Source organism: Sorex araneus, chromosome 4 (genome assembly GCF_027595985.1).
Source record: "Sorex araneus isolate mSorAra2 chromosome 4, mSorAra2.pri, whole genome shotgun sequence".
NCBI lineage: Eukaryota > Metazoa > Chordata > Mammalia > Eulipotyphla > Soricidae > Sorex > Sorex araneus.
This window is the reverse complement of record NC_073305.1, coordinates 178,139,075-178,156,065: the sequence shown is the minus strand read 5'-3', so window position 1 is coordinate 178,156,065 and position 16,991 is coordinate 178,139,075.

Genomic DNA, 16,991 nt, shown 5'->3' with positions numbered 1-16,991 from the left:
AGGTACTGACACTGGACAGCAGGTTTAGTCCCCTTGCCCGTAGTCCGGCACTATTTAGTAAGGACTTAATCCCAGGCGCGTTTCAGCAGGATATGCTGGGCCTAATTGTCATGGTGTGCTGGGAGCCATAGATTATTCTCAGAAAAAACAATGATTTTTCTGAATTGTTTATATGTGAAGGAGTACTTGAAGATCGTGTTCTTTGGCATTTATCTATTTAAAAAAAAAAAACACAGTATATTGGGGCTGGGGCAATAGTGCATACAGCCTTTCATGCAGCTGACCTTGGATCCATCCCCAGCTCCCTGTAAGATCCCCTTAGCTGGCCAGGAGTGACGGCCCCCCTCCCCTGAGCACAGAGCCAGGAGTAAGCCCTGCCCACCCCCACCCCCCACCCTTCCCCATTAGCAAAGAATTTAAAAATAAAAACAGTATCTTGCTAGAGAGAGAGTCAACCCATTTGGGAGTTTTCCTCGCACTTGGTCTGTCCCCGTTTGACCTCCAGGACCCCATATGGTCCCCCAAGGACCCTCAAGGAGTGATTCCTAAGTGCAGACCTGGAAGTAAGGTGGGAGACAGCTGGCCGTGACCCACCGTCTCCACCCCACCCAAAGACAGTTCATGCCCTGCATGCATATGGTGGGGGGTGGGCTCCCCAGCACTCAGGATACCCCCAGCAGGCTGGGCTGGCCCCCTGGGAACACTCAGGTGCAGCTTCCGGCTGAAAGGAAACATTTTCTCTGTGTTCCGGGGAGTTTCGTGAAACTGGTCATCTCCCCAGCCCTTCGTGCAGAGCTGAGCTGGCCTGCTCGGGCAAGATTAAAATCAGCACAGAAGAGAATGTATCAGTCTGTAGAACAAATACTCCCTGTTCCTGGTCTGTGAGATTGGGAAATTCTCTTAGGGGCTGGGGGGTGGGGGAGAGTTGAGCCACACCTTTTGTGCTTAGGGGCTACTCATGGCTCTGTGCTCAGGAGTCATTCCAGGGTGGGGGTGGGAAGATGAATCTGGGGTCATCCGTGCAAAGCAAGAACCTCAACCTTGGACTATCTCTCTAGTCCCTGTTGGGAAAAAAATCTCTTTTTCTCTTTTGGTTGTTTTTTTTTTTTTTTGGGGGGGTGCATACCCAGTGATGCTCAGGGTTTACTCCGGCTGTGCACTCAGGAACTATTCCCCGAAGTGCTCAGGAAACCACATGGGATGCCAGAGATCAAACACAGGTTGGCTGTGTGCTGCTATACTGTTGCTCTGGCCCCCAAAGTTAAATTTCTGCTGGGAAATTCTTTTCTTTTCTTTTCTTTTCTTTTAATTTTATTGAATCACCGTGAGATTGATTCAATAAAAGTTACCGAGCTTTCATGTTTGGGTTACAGTCTCACAATGATCAAACACCCATCCCTCCACCAGTGCACATTCCCCACCACCAATATCCCGGGTATACGTCCCCCTTTCCCACCCTCCCCCTGCCTCCATGGCAGACAATATTCCCCATACTCTCTACTTTTGGGCATTATGGCTTGCAACACAGACAATGAGAGGTCATCATGTTTGGTCCATTATCTACTTTCGGCATGCATCTCCCATCCCAACTGGTTCCTCCAGCCATCATTTTCTTAGTGATCCCTTCTCTATTTCATCTGCCTTCTCCCCTCTGCTGGGAAGTTCTTAACAAAATGTTTCATACGTGCTATTCTCTAAACTCTGAGAGGGCCAGAGAGATAAAACAGGGTATAAGCTACTTGTCTTGACACAGTGGACCAGGGTTTGGTCCCCACTACTGCATGGGGTTCCCTGAGCCCTACCAGGAGTGGACCCTCGCCACAGAGCAGGGAGTAAGCCCTGGACACAGCCAGATGTGGCCCACAAACCAAAAATAAAGAAAATAGGGGGAAATGAGGAGAGGGAGTCATGGGCTACACCAGCAGTGCTCAGGGCTTACTCTTGGCTCTGTGCTCAGGGATCATTCCTGGTGGGGTTTGGGGAACCAGTTAGGGGGCTGGGGACCGAACATGGGTCAGTCACATGCAAGGCAAGCCCCTCACCCACTGTACTATCTCTCCAGCCCTCAAGGGAAAAAAAAATTTGTGGGGGGGGTTTGCCCATTGTATCTTACTTCAGCTCTGTGCTAAATGGTCGGGGCAGGCTCAGGGGACCAGATGGGGTGCCAGGAATTGAACCCAGGTCGGTCGGGTACAAGGCAAGCGCCCCACCCATTATACTGTTACTCTGGCCCCACCAGTCAGCGAGCTGGCTGAACGGCTGAATGCACGCAGAAGACCTTGTCCTAGTTGTCCCCTGAACGCTGCTGGGAATGACCCCCAGTACCGAGCCAGCAATGCCTCCTGAGCACCGCTAGGTGTGATCCGCAAAAGCAAACAAACAAAAGGCTGTGTGCTGGGCAGGAGAGATAGCAAAACCAGAGCAGAACAAAAAGGTACATTTGGAGAGGACAAGGAGATCAAAGATTCTGAGCCAACTGCAGAGCCCCCGCTCGCCTGCCCTGCGGGAGATATCACCAGGGGCAGCTGAGATTAGGAACTGCTTGCGATTCCCCCAGGCTGGGAACATAGGCCGCTGTTCATCATCATCATCATCATCCCGTGGATCGTCGAACTTCTCAAGCGGTCTCAGTAACGTCTCCATTCATCCTAGCCCTGAGATTTTAGAAGCCTCTCTCTACTCGTCCTTCCCAGCGATGCCGCATTGGGCCAAAGACCTCCAATGCGCCAAAGGCCGCTGTTAAAATTATTTAATGTATTTGAACTGGAGCGATAGCACAGGGGGTAGGACATTTGCCTTGCACGCGGCTGGCCCAGGTTTGATTCCTCCACCCCTCTCAGAGAGCCCAGCAAGCTACCCGTGGCATATTCGATATGCCAAAAACAGTAACAACAAGTCTCACAATGGAAGCGTTACTGGTGCCCGCTCAAGCAAATTGATGAACAACTGGACCACAGTGCTATAGTGCTACAGTTATAAGAAATTGTGCTTTCTTATAACTGTGCTTTCTTACAACGTATGCTTTCTTATAGCACAGTGCTACACTGTTGCAGTTATAAGGAATGTGTGCTTTCCACAATTCCTAGACCAACAGCAGCTCCAGGCTGAGGGAGTGTAAGAACACTGGGCTGGACATAGTACAGCCAGTAGGGCGTTTGCCTTGCACACAGCTGCCCCAGGTTTGATCACTGGCATGCCGTATGATCCCCTGAGCACTGCCAAGAGTGATTCCTGACTGCAGTGCCCGGAGTAGCCCCTTAGCATTGCCAGGTGTGACCTCCTTCCCACCCCCTCCCAACAGGCCTTTTGGACTAGAGAGAGGACAGGTGGTAAAGCACTTGCCTTGCACGCAGCTGGCCCTAGTTCAGTCCATCAGCGATATTGCACAGGATCCCCCAGTACCACCATGTGTGATCCCTGGGCACATGAGTAACCCACTAGGTATGGCAAGCCCCAAGCTCCAAGCCAGGAGTAGCCCCTGAACACCCACAGGTGTGATCCAAACTCAAAAGAAAGAGGAAAGGAACACATGTAATTAGCTTCGGTTGGGGGCTGATTAAGAAATCCTGCCCAACCCTCTTATAGACAGGGGACTTAATTTGGGAGCTATTTTTGCTGAGGAAAGTGTCCCCTAGGGAAATCGGCGGCGCTAAGTCGAGCGGTGAGCACATATGTGCCTCTCACACCGCCTTTGCCCCCACACCACTAGCCTGGGGCCTCCCAGCACCCCTAGGTGTGACCTCAGTCCCCCCCCCCGCCCCCCACTAAGCACAGTCAGCTGGATGCCGGGTACAGCCCCGGTGGCCCCTACAGCTGTCAGGCTATTGGTTGTGGCTTTTATAAAGCAATGTATTTTTTTCTGGCGATGGGGGGTGAGGGCGGGGCATACCTGGCGGTGGTGCTCAGGGCTTACTCCTGGCTCTGCGCTCAGGGGTCACTCTTGGTGGGCTCAGGGGAACATACGGGGTGCCGGGGATTGAAACCAAGTTGGCCAGGTGCCAGGCAAGCACCCTGCCACTGTACAATCTATCACTCAGGCTCCAGCAATTTTTTAAATAAGAAAGTGTAGGGTTCAGAGCCGTAGTGCAGCAGGTAGGGTGTTTGCCTTGCATGCCACTGGCCCGGGTTCGATCCCTGGCATCCTATACAGTCCCCTGAGCACCACCAGGAGTGTTCCTGAGCGCGGAGCCAGGAGTCATTGCTGGGTGTCACCCCCAAACAAAACCAAAGAAAACAAAAGTGTAGGTAGGTTCTGTTTCATCCTTAAGGAGGAACTGTCTGACCTTTTGGATATGTTTCAGATCCTGGCAAAATCCATTCACTTTTTCCTTCTCCTTCCTCCCCACCTCCATCTCCTCCCACACCCAGTGGTGCTCAGGGCTTACTCCTGGCTCTGTGCTCGCTCCCGACAGAGCTAGTGGGACCAGATTTGGTTCTGGGGATCAAACCGGGGTCAGCTGTGTGCAAGGCAAGGGCCTTACCAGCAGTGCTAACTCTCCTGCCCTTCCTTTAATTTTTTTTGGTTTGGGCCCACACCTAGCAGTACTCAGGGCTCAGTCCCAGCAGTGCTGGGATGAAAGCAGGCTCAGTGTACGCAAGGCAAGCCCCTTGTTCCTGAGCTTCTCTGCAGGCCCAGGCACTGCAGAACTGTTTGCCTGTCAGTGGTGGGGAAGGGCAGCAGCTGTTCTGTTTCCACTTCAGGGGCTTAGACCGCCTGTTACCCCAACATCTTTCCAGCAGCCCCTTTGCTTCGGAACAGCAGGATGCAGCTGCCCGCCCACCTCTTCTCCCAGGGGGCGCCTGGTGGTCGAGCTGCTCCCCTGAGGGGGTTGAGGGGCTCATGCGAACAGTTGAAACTTCTCAAAAACAAATACACAGCAGAGCAGGCTGACCTCTGCTGACACTTGACATCTTGGCTTTTCCGACAAGATGGACTATGTAAGATTTACTAATTAAACAGAGAGTCACTGGGTTATAGAAAGAGTGCAAGTATAGCAGGTAGGATGCTAAGAATTTTGATGATGATGATGATGATGATGATGATGATGATGAAGAACAAATATAACGGAGAGCCATGGGCCAGAGAAACAGGACAGCAGGAGCAGGTAAGACGCTTGCCTTGCGCACAGCTGCCTGGCTTTGATCCCCGGCATCCCATACGCTTCCCTGAGCACCATCAGGAGTGATTCCCGAGTGCAGAGCCACGAGTCACCCCGGAGCATCGCCTGTGTGTCCCCCTCCCCCAAACACCAAATAACAGGGTCACAGGTCCAGAGAGATGGTACAGTGGGTAAGGAATTTGGTTTCCATGTCGGCCAACCTGACCTGGCTACAATCCCCAGCACCCCATATGGTCATGTCCCTCCTGTCCCCCTTCTCCATCACCACCCCTGGCCCAAGGGAGCACAGAGCCAGGAGTAAGCTCTGAACGCCACTAGGAGTGGCCTTTTTTCCACAATATGTTTTTTCACAATAGTCCGATAAATTAGTAGTTTATTTATTTTTTAGCTTTTTGGGGGTCACACCCGGTGATGCACAGGGGTTAGTCCTGACTCTACACTCAAGAATTACTCCTGGCAGTGCTCGGGGGAGCATTTGGGATGCTGGGAATCAAACCCAGGTTGACCGCGTGCAAGGCAAATGCCCTACCTACTGTGCTATCGCTCTAGCCCCAGTAGTTTAAAATAAATAGACGGAGCGAGAGAAATAGTATAATGGTTACGGTGCTTGCCTTGCACGTGGTTAACTCAGGTTTGATCCCCAGCACCTCATATAGGCCCCTGAGCACTGTCAAGAGTCATCCCTGAGCACAGAGCCAGGAGTAAGCCGTGAGCACAGTCTAACTAAAAAAAGAAAATAAGATGAAGTGAAGAGTGGAGGCTAGAAATCCAGGGTAACACAAAATACTTTCAAATGTGAAACATTTTACCTCTGAGTTTGTATATCAAAGAGCAATGGCAATTGCAACGACTGAAGCAGATTTCTGAAGCTGGAGCTCATGGAGCATTTGCCTTGCATGTGGCTGACCACGGTTCAATCTCTGGCACCCCATGTGGTCCCCTGAGCACAGCCTGGTGTCATTCCTGAGTGCAGAGCCAAAGATACCTGAGCATTGCCGGGTGTGGCCCAATAACCAAAAACAAAACCAAACTTATTTTGAAAAACTAGAAATTTCTTATTTATTTGGGAAGGGATTACACGGCACTGAGGGCAGTTTGTGGGTGTGACCACCTAGTTACTGGAAAACGGGGGATCTGGGCAGAAGAGGCCCAGTCCTGATCCGAGCAGGCTTGGAGATCTCAGCCCCGGGTCTTGCACACCTGGATTCAACGACCAACACCCTGAGACTATAAAACCAAGTTCCCAAGTCTAGTTCTCCCTCTCAGAGAACCTGGCAAACTAATGAGAATTTCCTGCCCACACAGCAAAGCCTGGCAAGCTCCCCTTGGCATATTCATATCACAAAACCAGTAACAATGATGGGTCTCATTCCCCTGACCCTGAAGAGCCTTTAATGCAGCATTGTTGGGAAGAACTAGTAAAGAGAGGCTGTTAAAATCTCAGGGCTAGGACAAATGGAGACGTTACTAGGCCCGCTCAAGCAAATCGACGATCAACGGGATGACAGTGATACAGTGATTTGGGGAGGATGCCAGGGATCAAAGTCAGGGTCTTATAATACGGAAGCAGAACTGTATCTGATTATTATTTTTACAGTTTAGTGGCGCAAACCCTGACAAGGCAAGTGACTCCTTAGCCACAGCTTCAGGCCTGCAAAGTGAAGGGGAACTTTTACCTCCGATTGATTCCAAAACTAGAAGGCTTCAGGCAGTTACACTTAGAATACCAAAACTCTCTGGCCTTCAAAGGACCACTTATCACTTCTTTGTTTTCCCTAAACACAAAGGCCTACCTTTATCTAAACCAATTGCTTCCAGCTAGTTATCTAAATCACCCGGGAACCCAACTCCCCCTCCCTCTGGCATTTGCTAATCACAGGCTAGAAAAACTAGAAGAATAACCGATTCTATTCAACTCACAAGTACCTGGAGATTGGACATTTACATAGAAACGCAGGAAAAAAAGTTCCAGATAGAGATGAAGTTGAAAGATGAACCATTTCTTGATATCCATCCTATATCTGGCAGGCAAATGCTGTTCGAACTTTTAAGGGATTTATTGTTTGGGGCGTACAAAATCAGGTATTTGTGGCCAGGGAGATAGGTTAACTCAGCTTGCATGCTTTGCCTGCAGGAGGCCTGGGGTAAATCACGGGGACCAGATGGTCCTCAGGGCACAACCAGGGGTGACGCCAGAGCAGAGTTAAGAGTAGCCCCTGCATGCTGCCAAGTGTGACCCCCAAAACAATAACCAAGACCAGAGATAGAGTGCAGGGCAGAAGGCGTTTGTCTCGTAAGCAGCTGCAATGACCGTGACCCTGTTTGGACACCACTTATGTGGTCCCCTGAGCACCACTGGGTGTGTCCCCCTATATCCCCCCTACCCCACAATAATAAAGCTCTTTGTAAATCACTTTCATTTATCTGAATTTAGAACTGGTTCCTATTTTGGGTTTGTTTCTGGATTTTTTGTGTGCTTTATTGTATTGGTTTTTGGGGCACACCAGGCAGTGCTCAGGGCTTCCTCCTGGCCCTGTGCTCAGAGATCACTCTTGGTGGGCTCAGGGGATCATCTGGGGGCTCGGGGTGACTGTGTGCAAGGCAAGTGCCCTACCCATTGCCCTACCCTATTGTTTCTCCGGCCCCATAAGACTGGCTCTTAACTCAAATCTATGGCTAAAGTCACAGAAGAGGGAATTCGCATGTCATTGACTTTTGTATTTTTATTTCTACTTCTCAGCCACTGTAGAAGCCTTTGGGGAAGCGTTCGGTTCGTCGCAGGCTAGGGAGGTGACCTAGTGACAGAGGACCAGCCTGGTGTGCATGAACCCTTGGATCTGATTGTCAGCAAAAGCAATGATTTATACAGAGAATTTGACAGAGTGGCCACCAGGTTGTTCAGGATGGGGCTAATATAGACAATTGCATGATGCATTTTTTCCTTTCTCTTTCTCTCTTCCTCCCTCCCCCTCCCTCCTTCCTACCTTCCTTCCTTTCCTCCCTCTCCCTCCTTCCTCCCTACCATCCTTCCCTCCCTCCCCTCCCTCCTTCCTACCTTCCTACCTTCCTTCCTTCCCTCCCTCTCCCTCCTTCCTACCTTCCTTCCTTCCCTCCCTCTCCCTCCTTTCTTCCCTCCCTCCCCCTCCCTCCTTCCTTCTTTCCCTCCCTCTCCTTTCTTCCTTCCTACCTTCCTTCCCTCCCTCTCCCTCCTTCCTTCCCTCCCTCCCACCCTCACTCCCTCTTTCCTTCTCTCCTTCTTTCCCTCTCTCCCTCCTTTTATTTTTCCTTCTTTTCCAGCCTCCCTCCCTCCTTCCTTTTTCCCTTCCTTCTTTTCTTCCTTCCCTCCCTCCCTCTCTCCCTCTCTTCCTCCCTCCCTCCCTCTCTCCTTCCCTCTCTCCCTCCCTCCCTCCCTCCCTCCCTCCCTTCTCTTCCCTTCCTCTGTTGAACTTGTGTCACTCACACAGAAGGATGTGCATTAGCCCTTGGAGTGTGAGGCATGAGCCCTGCCAGGAAGGAAAGGGCAGGTGCCATCATTTCTGTGCTTTCTCCCTCCCCCTCCCCCTTTATCCTGACTTGCACCCAGAGCCCAGTCTGTGCTGGGGAGCCTGCATTCCTGGGGATTCCTCTATTCTATCCGTAGTAGGGCACTCTCTTGATTTTTCTCTCCCAGTGACTTCCACCCGCTTCTACAAAGGCCATCTCTTGAGGCTGATAGGTCTGACCTGACCCATCAGCATGGAAGCGGGTCACTAGTGAAAGCTGATGACACTTCCTCCTGGCCCTCTGCCTCACCCCTTGCCAGATGTCATTAGGAACACAGGCCATGGCAGGACAAGTCCCCAAGCCCGCGGCAATCTGCGCTGTACTAAATCCATCACTCCACGTGGGAAGAGTGCTCTGGGGGTGTTGCGGCACCCCAGAAATCATGACTCAAAGGACTATATTTTCCATCCTAAGGTGAGTAAAGAGAGGCTTCTAAAATCTCAGAGCTAGGACGAATGGAGACGTTACTAAGACTGCTCGAGAAAATCAACGATCAACAGGATGATGATGATGATGATGATGATGATGATGATGATGATGATGATGATGATGAATGGGGAACAGAAAACACTGGCGATCTCCTAGTGCTTTCCGGAGTAAAATGAGAAAGTCAGCAGGGAAAATATTTGATGAGGGTGGATTAGGAAAAATAATATCCAGTACCGGAAGCCAAATTTGACAGAACAAATTCCATGCGTGCAAGTGGCCAGCAGACTCTTGCCAGTCTCTGTGTCTGCTCTGTTGAGGTGGCATCGCGGGGCTGGAGAGAACTCGGCAAGCAGTGCTCAGGCTTTGCATGCGGGAGGCCCAGGCTTGATCTCTGGGTTCCAGGTTGGTCTTAAGACCACCAGGAGCACAGAGCTGGGACAAGGCCTCTCAGGCCATCTGGGTGTGCTCCCCACCCCCCTCCAACAAACCCACAAAAAACCACTGCATCCTGGTAATGCCTCTGGCTGGTCCTTCTGGTCCCACGGACCTCCCCAGGCAACCAGGACCTGTTTCCTGTCACTATACATTAGTTTGCATTGTCTGAAGTGTACTGAGATTCATAGAAATAGATTATGGATCTTTGCTTCATGAGATATCAGTCTCTCTCCTCCTCCTCCTCCTCCTCCTCCTCCTCCTCCTCCTCCTCCTCCTCCTCCTCTTTGTCCTCCTCCTCTTTGTCCTCCTCCTCTTCCTCTTCTCCTCCTCCTCTTCCTCCTCCTCCTCTTCTTTCTCCTCCTCCTCCTCCTCCTCCTCCTCCTCCTCCTCCTCCTCCTTCTGGCCACATCCAGGGGTGCTCAGGGTTTACTCTTTCCTGGCTCAGTGCTCAGGCCTAACTCCTGAAGGTGCTTGGAGGACCGTATGTGGTGCTGGGTATCAAACTAGGATAATTGGCTGCATGCAAGAGCATGAACCCTGTACTATCCAACCCATTTAGACTTTTTTTTTTTTTTGCTTTATGGGTCACACCTGGTGATACACAGGGGTTACTCCTGGCGGTGCTCGGGGGATCATATGGGATGCTGGGAATTGAACCTGGGTCGGCTGCGTGCAAGGCAAACTCCCTCCCTGCTGTGCTATTACTCCAGCACCCACCCCCCCCAATTTGACTTATTTTATTCAGCATAATTGCTTAAAATGCACTGTGTCAGAACTGGGTGATGGGTTAGCCACAGAGCCCATGCCCTGACTATTTGAGATCCTGGGTTTGATTTCTGACATCACACACCCACACCCACACCCACACCCTCCACCTCTCCTTCCCCCCCCCACACCCATATATGTATGGAAGTAAATGTTGCTTGTAAGGCTTTCCTAAATATTCAGTAGTGAAATTGTGTTGAACTTCCCCCTGTGACAGTAAGGCTTAAGGATTTCTCACATGAAATACGCATGTATAAATGCTCCCCCCATTGAAACTCCAGGAATAGAACCTACTGGCGTCTGTATAGAGGAAGATTTTTATTTTCTGTAGTAAGCCTGTTTTCACTTTATGTATTTTTTCTGGTGGATATCCTTATTTTCGCTCTAGTGGCTAAAGGAATTAGGGGAGAAGTGATCATTTTGCTATCTCAGTGTAGCAGCTCTTAGTTTGTCTGAGAATTGAGTACTTTCACCATAATTTCAAATGAGATACAATAAAAGTAGAACCAGCAGTCATCTGACAATTTAGAAAGAAATTACTCTGGAAAGCACAGTCAGGTGCTTTAAATGTTGTTTATGACCAGGTCAAGTGAGGCTTTATTGATTTATTTATTTACTTATTTATTTTCGCTTTTTGGTGAAGCTCAGGGCTCACTCCTGGCTCTGCACCCAAGAATTATTCCAGGTGGTGCTCGGGGGACCATATGGGATACGGGGGATCGAACCTGGGTTGACCTCGTGCAAGGCAAACGCCCTACCCATTGTACTATCTCTCTGGTTCTAAAATGACTCTTTTGTTTGTTTGGGGCAACACCTGCAAATGCTCGGGGACTCTTCCCGATGTGTGTGGGAGCATTGGGAATATCTAACATTTAAATATTTTAAATGTTAGAATTCTTTCAACTATCAAAGGAAGATGGGACTGGAGCAATAGCACAGCGGGTAGGGCGTTTGCCTTGCACGCGGCCGACCCAGGTTTGATTCCTCTGTCCCTCTTGGAGAGCCCTGCAAGCTACCAAGAGTATCCATCCACACAACAAAGCCTGACAAGCTATCTGTGGCATATTCGATATGCCAAAAACAGTAACAAGTCTCACAATGGAGACGTTACTGGTGCCCACTCGAGCAAATGGATGAACAGCGGGACGACAGTGCTACAGGGCTATCAAAGGAAGATGAAACGCTGAAGTAGGTACTGTGCATAGAATCCATTATGACAACCTGGTACCATATTCAGTGCGAGATCGTGTTGACATCACATTGTACAGAGAAGCAAACACAGCAAGAAAATCAGCCCCAGAGCCGCAACTCAAACTGCATCCTGCAGTAACTAGGGAGTGTTAACAGACCCCGAAGCTCGAATCTCAACCCCAGAGAAGCTGATTGAATTTGCCGAGCAGGCGGCCTGGGTACGGGGCTTGTAAAAAGCTCCCTGGGCGATGCTAAAGTGTAGCCAGGGTTGCAGACCACCGCTCTAGGACCTTGCGATTGAATCCTCCCAATGCTGCCCAGGTTCCTGTGGGAATAAAGAGCCAGCTAAACAAGGCTATGGGAGAAAAGCAATTTCCTTTTTGCACTACTTTTTAATAACACCGGGAGAGGGAGAGGTCTTTACTCTGAAATCACTATAATTACTTATACTCAATCTGGTCCTTCCAAGGAAATCAATCCACACGCAAGGGGTTCATAGAGGGTCTTACGACAATAACACGGCTTGTTTCACAGTAAGAATAGCTCAGGATAAAGTTGTAGTCATCATCTCCTCCTCCTCCTCTTTCTCCTCCTCCTCCTCCTCCTCCTTCTTCTCTTCCCTAACCTCTTCTCCCTCCTCCTTCTTCCTCTTTCTCTTCCTCCTCCCTTCCCTTCCTTCTCCTCTTCTTCCTCTTCCCCTTCTCCTCTCCTCCTTCTACGCTTTTTTTCTCCTCCTCCTTCTCTTCCTCTTCCTCCTCTTCTTTCTCCTCATCCCTCTCCTCCTTCTTTCTTCCTCCTCTCCCTCTTCCCCATTTGCTTCTTCAGACTAATTCCTGGCTTAACGCTTAGAGATCACTCCTGACAGACTCAGGGGATCTGTCCCCGTTCCCAATCTATGGAGTATTGGGGATCAAACCTGGGTTAAGTTGCTTGCCGGGCAAGTGCCCTATACACTGTACTATCTGGCCCCAAGGCTGTAGTTTCTTTTTCTTTCTTTTTTTTTTTATTTTATTGAATCACTGTGAGATAGTTACAAGCTTTCATGTTTGAGTTACAATCACTCAATGATCAAACACCTATCCCTCCACCAGTGCACATTTCCCACCACCAATATCCCGGGTATACCCACCCTTGCCCACCCTCCCCCTGCCTCTATGGCAGACAATATTCCCCATACTCTCTACTTTTGGGCATTATGGCTTGCAACACAGACATTGAGAGGTCATCAGGTTTGGTCCATTATTTACCCCCGGCATGTATCTCCCATCCCAACTGGTTCCTCCAGCCATCATTTTCTTAGTAATCCCTTCTCTATTGCATCTGCCTTCTCCCCTCCACTCATGAAGTAGTTTTCCAACTATGGGGCAATCCCCCTGGCCCTTGTATCTACTGTCCTTGGGTGTCAGCCTCATGTGATGTTATTCTATACTCCAAAAATGAGTGCAGTCCTTCTATGTCTGCCCTCTCTTTCTGACTCATTTCATTTAGCATGATACTCTCCATGTTTATCCATTTATAAGCAAATTTTATGACTTCATCTCTCCTAACAGCAGCATAGTATTCCATTGTGTAGATGTACCAAAGTTTCTTTAACCAGTCATCTGTTTTAGGGCACTCAGGTTGTTTCCATATTTTGGCTATTGTGAACAGTGCTGCAATGAACATATAGGTACAGATGTCATTTCTACTGTGCTCTTTTGCATCCTCGGGATATATTCCCAGGAATCATATTGAGGGGTCATATGGAAGCTCAATTTCTAGTTTTTGAAGGAAAGGCTGTAGTTTCTAAATCGCACCAAAGGTGATGCATATTCTAAATTTTATATTTAAATATAAAATCATCTATAGGAAATATAGACTCCTTATCTCTAGACAGAAAAACCACCGTATTGTGCAATACTGAATATTTGCTCGTGGGTATAGAATTGGACAACTATAGTGAGGCTGGGATGAAGCCCAGCAGTCGAGGACTTGCCCTTCCTTGTGGGGACCTGGGTTTGACACCCCTCCCCCTGCGAGAGAAAAAAGCTATCATAAGTATTTGGTGAGTCAGACCGATGTGCTTTAAGACAGGAGATTATCAGTGTGAATCGATAAACATCTTAACCAGGATACACTGAAGAGATGCAGATACATTGATCTGACGTCTCATTTGCATTCCTTGAAATTGACCTGTTACATGATTTTAAAATAGAGGTAAAATTCAAAGAAAAATAAAAAAATTTTTTTTCATCCCTGACAATGCTTGAGAGCTACTCCCAACTCAGTGCTCCAGGGTTAGTCCTAGTGCTACTCTGAGGTGCCAAGGATTGAACCCAGGCCTCCTACGTGCAAAGCATGTACAGGCCACTGAGCTGTCTCTCTGGCCAGAGTGACAGTACAGCAGGTAAAGCACTTACCTTGCATGCGGCCAAGCTGGGTTTGATCACTGGCATCCCAAATGGTCCCTCCAGCATTGCCAGGAGTAATTCCTGAGTGCAGAGTCAGGAGTAACTCTGGGACATTGCTGTGAGTGGTACAGAAGCAAACACTGCAGCACTGTATCACTGTCTTCCCGTTGTTCATTGATTTGCTCGAGCGGGCACCAGTAACATCTCCATTGTGAGACTTGTTACTGTTTTTGGCATATCGAATACAGTTCTGGGTAGCTTGCCAGGCTCTGCCCTGCGGGTGGGATACTCTTGGTAGCTTGCCAGGCTCTCCGAGAGGGACAGAATCGAACCTGGGTCCGTGCAAGGCAAATGCCCACCCTGCAAGCTATCGCTCTAGTAAACAAACAAAACGAATTTTGTAACAATTGCAGGAGATAGTACAGGAGGTTAGGCACCTGTCTTGTATCCAGCTGACCTCAGTTTGATCCCTGGCACCACATAGGGTCCCCATGAGCACTGCCAGCATTCACTCCTGAGCACAGAGCCAGCAATATACCAATAAAATGCAGCTATCTTAAAAAATCAGAGACAACCTTAGAGGTCTAGGGCAAGGCACAAAGTCTCCAATATGGGAACTGGAGAGATAATCCAGCAGAGAAAGACCCTTGTCTTGCATTTGACTAACCCAGTTCGATCCCCGGCACCACATCGAACCCCACCAGGAGTGATCACTGAGCACAGAGCCAGGAGTAATCCCTGAGCATAGCCAGGTGTGCCCCCTTCCCCCCTCCAAAAATGAATAAAATCTTTAAATGTGACATGATAAACATGATTCATCACAGGAAACACTCATCAACTAAATTTCATTCACTGTCACTGTCCCTGTCATCCCGTTGCTCATCAATTTGCTCGAGTGGACGCCAGTAACGTCTCCATTGTGAGACTTATTGTTACTGTTTTTGGCATATTGAATACGCCACGAGTAACATGCCAGGCTCTGCTGTGCGGGTGGGATACTCTTGGTAGCTTGCCCGGCTCTCCGAGAGGGACAGAAGAATCGAACCTGGGTCAGCTGCGTAAAAAAAAGTCTGTTCTGTGTAAGACCCTCCTAAGTGAATAAAAATATAAGCTATACAGAGAAAGAAAATATCTGCAAACTGCACATGCAATAAAAAACTAGTTTTGGGGCGGGGGAGACATTACAAGGGTTGAAGAGCTTGCCTGGCATGTGGCTGGCCCTGATTAATCACTGGCACTGTGTACCTTTCCCTCTGGGTATCACCAGGAGTGATCCCTGAGCACAGAGTCGGGTACAAGCCCCGAGAACTGTCGGGTGGGGCTCGAGAAGCCAAACTGTAAACAAACAAACTAAAAAAAATATCCTAGTCTTAGGCAGACATAGAATTCTCAAAGAGTCAATAGTATACCAGAGGGGCTGGAGCGATAGCACAGTGGGTAGGGCGTTTGCCTTGCACACTTGGCCAACCCGGGTTCGATTCCCAGCATCCCATATGGTCCTCTGATCACCATCAGGGGTAATTCCTGAGTGCATGAGCCAGGAGTAACCCCTGTGCATTGCCGGGTGTGACCCAAAAAGCAAAAAAAAAAAAAAAAAAAAGTACACCAGAAATGCACATTCCAGTTAGAAATGGGCCAAAGACTAGTTCGACACATTTCAAAAAGGAAGTCCAAAGCATGCGAGTTGGGAAAAACAAAATAAAACCGGACGAGATGCCACACCATAGCTAGCAGGCAGGATAGCGAAATGCAAACTTGTGACAACTTCGAATGCTGATGAGGTGGCAGTCTGCACAAGGGGACAGACTCTGAGTTGGTGGTGAGGGTCGCTCCACCCTACAGTGCTCAGGGTGACCCCTGGCAGGAGTTCACTGGGGACCACTGTAGTGAATGTCCAGGGTCAGAACCAGGGTTTGAACTTGGCAAGGCAAGAGCCTTATCCCCTTCCGCTCTGGGGCAGAAACTCTGGAAAAAGAGTTTCTTAAAAGCACCAAATCTCCAATGATCCCAGGACCCAGCTCTGAGTTTGCAGACGTGGACAGACTGATATTGACTGGAAACACTCTAAGGAGTGTTTAGAGCAGCTGAATTTGTAATAGACCCAAAGTGGAGACAATCCAGATGGCCTTGAACATGTTGAATGCTTAAACAAATCATCCCCTGAAAAAAAATCACCCACCAAGCAAAAGAAACAAATAGTTGCTCTCTGCTACAACCTCCCCAGAGAATTTGCTGAAAGGAGCGGTGAATCCCACAGGTTCTGTGCTGAGTGACCCCAGGTCGGTATCACTCACCAAATGACAACCTGGAGAAACGGGGAAGAGATTAGGGGCAGGCAAGGGTTAAGAGGAGGGGGCGGAGGGTGGGCTTTGCTCAGAGTCCTGTGGGACCCCAGTGCGCTGTCCCTTGACTGTATCAATGTCCAGCCCCATTGTGATACTGGGCTAGAGTTTTGCAAGATGCTTTCCATGGGGAATGCTGGGTAACTGGGGGTATGGGATTTCTCCCGTTATTTTTCTTAACAACCAATGCACGCGTTGGGTTAACTGGAAAAGAAGGGGAGAGTAATTACACACAGGTTTTCAAATGGCTGAAACAAAGACTTAAAATAGGGGATCGTTATTCCATTCTTGTCTCCTCTAATTACCAGGGTCCTTGCAATACCCTTCAAAATGAAAACTAAGCCACATTGAGATGTCAAGGGACAGGCGAGGGATAGGAGAATTCGTATTGTTTGTTAACCCTGAAACAATCAGAGTTGATAAAAGACAGCGACAATACGTTTCCTGGTTTCGCCCTGCTGTGTAAACAGTGGACCGTCCTATGAGGCATTGCTGGACCCACCTAGAGGTAGCCCTGGCTTCTTGTTTACGTGGGGGCCACACCCTGCTGTGCTCAGGGTTTACTCCCACGTCTCTGTTTAGGCTTCTGTCTGTCTCTGAGCTGGGGGGACCTTTTGGGGGCCCCCAAAATCCAACCAGGGCTGGCCTCATAGAAAGACCAGCCCTTGGGGCTGGAATGATAGCACAGCAGGTAGGGTGTTTGCCCTGCACGAGGCCGACCCGAGTTAGTTTCCCAGCATCCCATATAGTCCCCCAAGCACCGCCAGGAGTAATTC